Source organism: Carassius gibelio, chromosome A22, assembly GCF_023724105.1.
Source record: "Carassius gibelio isolate Cgi1373 ecotype wild population from Czech Republic chromosome A22, carGib1.2-hapl.c, whole genome shotgun sequence".
NCBI classification, from domain to species: Eukaryota; Metazoa; Chordata; class Actinopteri; order Cypriniformes; family Cyprinidae; genus Carassius; species Carassius gibelio.
In genome coordinates, this window is record NC_068392.1 from 21339951 (window position 1) to 21346673 (window position 6723).

Consider the following 6723-nt stretch of genomic DNA (forward strand, 5'->3'; position numbering starts at 1 on the left):
GAAAATACAGGATATTTAAAGGATACCTATTATGTCCTTTATTACAATATTTAATATAAGTCTAGTATAGTATGCTTAGATATTTTGAGTCTCGCTGCTGCCCTTCAAAAGTAAATCTGTCAAATGTAGCTTTGTTCTAAACATATTCTATATTCATAAATGAAGCCTTGCTTTTCTTTTTTCTTCAGTCTAATAACGAAAAAAATTCTGTTTGTGCTGCCATTAATTTTTTTATTATAACTTTTTATTTACTTTATTTAATTACTGCCCAACTCAGTTATTTTAATATAATGTTCATTCAGAGTTATTATTTTTTTAAATTATCAAATTGATATTTATGCATAGCTTATGAAGTATTTTTTATGATGTTTCAGCCGGATGTTTGTTCAGTGTTTGTTTTTGTTTCTTCAACATTAGGTTACTCTTGGTTTCAGAAGTAACATTCCCATCATGTTTGTAGAATAATAAAATGGAACGGCCACTAAATGCTTTCTGTGGTCTTCACATAACTATAAGAGGAAAATTTTGTTTTTTAAATCCTTAAAAAAATGACATTTTGTATGTTCACATAACGTTCAGATAAAGGCAAATGTTTTCATAATTGAATGTCTGGTGTACCCGAGTCTATATCTACTCTGAGTTGGCCTATATTCAGTCTAAGAGCATTCCTGTCAGGAGCAGATTATCGCAGGCTTAATTATCGACTCCATGATGTGCGCAAATTAAGCTACATAACATATCTAGGCTGTTATTTGTATGTAGGATAATAGGTTGTGTATTTTTCTATAGCTAAATGTTTGTCTAAAAATCTGGTCTCTATATGCACTTTGAATATTGAGAGAGTAGCCTACCTTGATTATGGCTGCACTGATTGTTTACACTAAATACAACTAAGAAAGAACTAAGTCTTGTTATTTCTACTGTTTTGATGTTCTATGTTAAATTTGTGAAAAGGAGTTCAGTTAGGAGATCAGAAGTTCTAGAATCTCATAATTCATGTACAGTTTTTAGGTCTGAAGAGACTCACATGAAACCATACAGGAGAGAAACCAGTCAGTTGAACAAAACCTTTCGTGTTTTTGTTCTTACTACATATGATAAATCATACTCAGAAACTAAAACTGAAATGACATTTAAGATGATTAGTTAATTCCCCAGCACTATAAAGACACACTCCTTAATCACCTTCACTGTCGGATCTCGTGACTACCCAGCTGAGCCTTCTCCTGCTAGTTACTTGAGTCGACTCCTGCTTCTACTAACCATTTGAGTTTACCTTCTCTCTCAGAGATCTGCCTGGTCCCAGTTACTCTCTAGTGTTACCTCTCTCTGTATCTCCTCTATTCATCATTGCCGAGATGTGTGCTCACCATCATCCACTCTGGTCACCATCCTCGATTACTCATGTCACCCCATCCGGCAAGTGCACTTCCAAACGTCAAGGATTCTCATCCTCCATCCATCTACCTCTCATCCACTGTCATATTCTGCCAGTCTCAAAATCCTGTATACCTCTCAACCCCTGCCTCCAGTCCACTTCTGTTACAATAATTATGAGAAAAGTCAAAATTATGAGGTAAAGTCTAAATTATGACAGTCAAAATCACGATGCAAAAGTCAAAATTATGATATGCTGTAAAATATGCTGCTTTCATCAAGCAACGGTCTCTAATGTGAACAAGGAACCTCAGAACATTCTAATGAAGCACAAGACTGCAAATATCATCCAAGTGGGGAAGAATGATATTCAGAAAGAGCAGTCAGAACTCCTTAAGAAGGACTCCAGTGAACTCTTTGAAACACTTTGTAGACTCAAAGTTCAGTCATTCATTAGGGGAACCAATATGTTTTCACGGTTGCTTGGGCTGAAAACATGTCTACAAAGATCTTGCAATATAAAAAGAGTGAATTTAAATTGACAGCTTAAATCTTTTCTGGGGCCATAGACAACTGTTTAAACCGGATACCCTCCACCCAAACAAACTTGGTGGTAGAGTACAATATTTACTTCTCCCTCTGTCATCCTTCAGCAGAGTGTGTCAATCCATTCAGCACACAAGTCAAGTCAAGTCAAGTCACCTTTATTTATATAGCGCTTTAAACAAAATACATTCCATAAAAGCAACATTCATTAGGAAAACAGTGTGTCAATAATGCAAAATGATAGTTAAAGGCAGTTCGCATCCAAAGATGTATCTAGTGTCCTATTATGAAACATTGATTATTACCTCATTTGTCATGTGTGGAGTGTGGACTATATTCCATAGGGTTGCACAAATCCCTCTGCTAGACAGAGACATCACTACCCAGATAGCAAATGACATGTGGCCCAGTTCTGGCCCACATCTCCCATATTCTTCTGGCCCACATACCGCGCGGAATGACGGCGATGACTCAACCTGAGTCTGGCTGACATATGTCAGCCACAACTGAATCAGATCTGGGCCACATCTCTGAAATGGTGTGGGTGACATCAGGGCCAGATCTGGCCCAGTTTTGTCTGACAGAAGTCGGCCACAACTGTACCAGATCCATGCCGCATCTCACAAATGGCATGGGCGACACCTGGCCCAGATGTCAACCACGCCATTTCTGAGATGTGGCCCAGATCCGTCCCAGTTGTGGCTGACTTCTGGGTTAGATATGGCCCATATTTACCCTTTCTAGACACAAAAGAATATGTAATTCATCCAGAATAAAGAAAACACTCATGTTGTCTAAACTGCTTTATTAAAATATAAAAATTAGACAAATAAATATACATACATGAATACAACTGCATGCATAGATATAAAACAAATACATCTACATTATTACAAAATAAAAAATAGAGATAAATATTTATAAATATAGTTAAATACACATTAACATTACATTTACATTTAGCAGACACTTTTATCCAAAGCAACTTACAAATGAGCACAATGGAAGCAATCAAAATCAACAAAAGAGCAATGATATACAGGTGCTGGTCATATAATTAGAATATCATCAAAAAGTTGATTTATTTCACTAATTCCATTCAAAAAGTGAAACTTGTATATTATATTTATTCATTACACACAGACTGCTATATTTCAAATGTTTATTTCTTTTAATTTTGACGTTTATAACTGACAGCTAAGGAAAATCCCAAATTCAGACGCGGCAGAGAGGAGTGAGTTTGAGAAACATTCAGATACACAGGCTGATTCAGTCTTCTGAATTGGGAGTAGTGAACATGCATTATAAACTTCTTTCAAATTAGAATCTGTTGTGGAGATAAAATGTGCAAGATAACGTATATGTACTAATAAAAACATCAAACAAAATTTTTTTTATCTTTTACTCTCCAGTACTGAAAGCAGAACTGATAAGGGAGCCCTTGATACTGTGACACAGCTCTTTCAAATTAACATTACCTTTTTTGCAGTGGCGGTAGTTTGTATGTCCATCTATAGTTGCCATCATCTAAGGTCTTTTGAGTACTGGTATCATCTGAAGTCCTCACAAGTCCTGCAAGTCCTGTGCTGTGCAGTTTCTAATAACCCTGGGATGGACATTTGCAGAAACAGGAAGGCAAAGGGAGAAAGATTAGCATAGCTGCTGTTCATATCATTTCAGGCAATGTGCACTTTTTCCTATTTCATCAATGGAGTACATTGAGTACTATTTTTAATCTAGTATGTTTAAACTGAAATAATTTTTCTAGATCGCTTAATAAACATATTATTTGTTGTCTGTTTTTGGGGAACAGACACAGTCTCTATAGAATGGACTGCATATGCCAGAGTAACATTTAATACATTTTGATAAAATTTAACTGGGAGGAACATCATAACTGTAATTTACACAACCATTCAAGAGTTTGGGGTCTGTAAGATATTTTATGCATTTATAAAAAATATCTTATGCTCACCACGGCTCCATTTATTGAATCGAATTACAGTAAAATAGTAACACTGTGACTATTACAATACAAAACAACTCTTTTCTATGTGAATATTATGTTAAAATGTCATTTATTCCTTTGATCAAAGCTGAATTTTCAGCATCATTACTCCAGTCTTCAGTGACACATCTTCAGAAATCATTCTAATATGATGATTTACTGCTCAAGAAACATTTCTGATTATGATCAATGTTAAAATACAGACGTGCTGAAATTTTTTTTTGTTGGATTCATTGTCACATAGACTCCAAACATTTGAATGTTAGTGTTACATGCATCAAATTGTTCAAAATCATCTGTTTCAACTAGTGTTCCTGTAGCTCAACTGGTAGAGCACTGTGCTAGCAAGCAAGCAAGTGCAAGGTTGGGGGTTTGATTCCCCGGGAACACATGATATGTAAAAATTGATAGCCTGAATGCACTGTAAGTCGCTTTGGATAAAAGCGTCTGCTAAATGCATAAATGCAGGTCTTTTGAACTTTGTATTCATCTGTGAATCCTGAAAAATAAAATGCATCACAGTTTCCACAAAAAAAATGAAGCAGCACAACTGTTTCAACGCTGATGATTAGTTTCTTGAGCAGCAAATCAGCATTTCTGAGGGATCCATGTGACACTGAAGACTGGAGGAATGATGCTGAAAATACAGCTGCACATCACAGGAATAAATTAAGTTTATAATGTATTCACATAGAAAACAGCTATTTTAAATTGTAATAATATATCACAATATTACTCTTTTTACATATTTTAATCAAATAATTACTACAGAGGTGAGCAGAAGATAATTATTACAAATTGTATCAACTTCAAGCTTTTGAACACTGGTGTACAGTATATTTGAGGTTTGACTTACTGTTCTAGTCTTGTGGTCAATAGCATCTTGGAGATGTTGTCTTACAGTAGGTTCACTCCGACTCTGCTGGATGCAGCAGGCCATCAGCACTGGAGAATCTAGGAACAAAACAAGCAATTTGACACAGAGCCAACAATATTTAGTCTGCAGTTCCAGGTTTATTAGATGGAAACAAGCTAGAGCAGGTGACATGCAAAAAATAAATAAATAAAATAACAGATTCATTGCGATATATGTTGTGAAAAAAAATGCATATTAGGTTACTCAACCTTTTCAGCGCTTCCTACATCTCTGTCAGCAGCTCCCTTCAGAAATATTGAAATCTTGAAAACTCCCTTCTGTTGTAGAAGGATTATTTTGTCACTCTTGAAATCGCAGAACAGTTTTATGTTTACCATAAAAGATGGTAAACAACTTTAGTTTTCTGCCAATTTTCGTGCTCCTTGATAACGTGACGTCATCGATAAACAGTAAAGTGTAAATGTTAAGGTTAAATAAATTAAGCAATTTCCAACCATCCATTGAAAGATTCCCAACAAAACAGTCAAAAGCTATTATCTACAGATGAAGATTTGATTAAAAGCCCAAACTTTAATAAATAAGAGCACAATAGTGTTATCATACCTGACGATACGTCGTCTGAAAACGGTAGAAATGCTAACTGACTTTTTCGAAGACATTAAACCATTCCTATAAAGTAAATAAACAACAGAAGCGAGTCAAATACAAGTAATAGAAGTGTCAACAACAGTTATAAGTAATATTTGTGTGATTTTATGGACTTAACTCACCTGAAAACAGTGAAATCAGCGAGAAACGGGGTGTTTCCTCGTGACATTTGCAGTGTTGCGCTCCGTTTCCATGGCAACTCCATCCGGTCCGCGCGCACGCCCATGAAAGCACGTCACGAATTAAAAGTCAAACGCTTACGTTAAATAAATAAACATATTAATAAACATATGCCCCTTATTTTTTTTCTGTAAGAGGGGGCGCGGCCATTTGTAAATTTAATGTGTCTGGCTTTCGGTGTCATTCCAGCTATATTAGCTGTACAAACAGCTTGTTTTGCTGTTTACTGTTGCAAACTGCTGTATCTCACCATGTTATTTTTAATGTATTGTCTTAATTATGAACGTACTGGTTTGTAGTGCAAACAGTTTTACCGTTTACTGCACTTTGTTCTTCTTGTTATTTCCCTATAACCATGACCATAAGTCTCACACATTCACATACATTGCTTGGTGGATAGAATTAGATCACTACATAATTCAAAATGTCATTCAATCATGATATTGGTAATTTAAAATTAATTTTGTAGTTCTATAGCCCAGTGCAAAATGCCAGGCCTGCGCATAATAGTGGGACAAAGTGGCACTTTTATAGTTTAAGATTTTGTATTGTTGCTTTTACGAAAACTCATATATGTATGTATGTGTGTATGTGTGTGTATAAGGTGCATCTTGAAGAAATGTGAATATCATGAAAAAAAGTTCCTTTTTTGTAACTTTTTTTATTTAAAAAGTGAAATTGTCATATTTTAAAGATTCTTCTTTTTTTTTATGATTAGAGCTTAATTTAATGAATGTAATTATTGCATTTAAAAGTATAAAAAAGGAGTTAAACAAATATTATTTAATTATTTAAAATCATTTTTAAAGAAACTTTGTCCTGTGGTGTGACAGTAATGGAGGACTTTTGTTTTTTTTATCACACCAAAGGACGTTTCAGCCTTTTCTGTCAATTAATGACCTTGCTAATCCAAGCTAACCTGTCATTACTGGCAAGCAAGACACATTTGCAAAATTTTCTAGGATAATGTAGCTTAACATGCACTTTTTAATAAAAAATATATATAATTTAGGGGTGTCATATTAATGCACAACAAAGCATAAAAAATTTGTAGTGGTTCCGAAAAAGTTCAAAGGACATGGTGTCA

At 34.9% G+C, this 6723-nt stretch overlaps 1 long non-coding RNA gene across 3 annotated transcripts; it reads right to left on the reverse strand.

The window, feature by feature from the left end:
• Positions 1-2301: 2301 nt before the first annotated feature.
• LOC127942682 (uncharacterized) lies at positions 2302-6317 on the reverse strand. Of its 3 annotated transcripts, XR_008149374.1 has the most exons (6): positions 5579-6317; positions 5412-5477; positions 5057-5125; positions 4788-4885; positions 3402-3529; positions 2302-3250 (listed from the first exon to the last, which is right to left on the reverse strand). It is a non-coding gene; the product is annotated as an uncharacterized LOC127942682 (long non-coding RNA). The 3 variants fall into 3 exon arrangements; XR_008149373.1 differs by having other exon boundaries at positions 5412-6312; XR_008149372.1 differs by having other exon boundaries at positions 5057-6305.
• Positions 6318-6723: the final 406 nt, after the last annotated feature.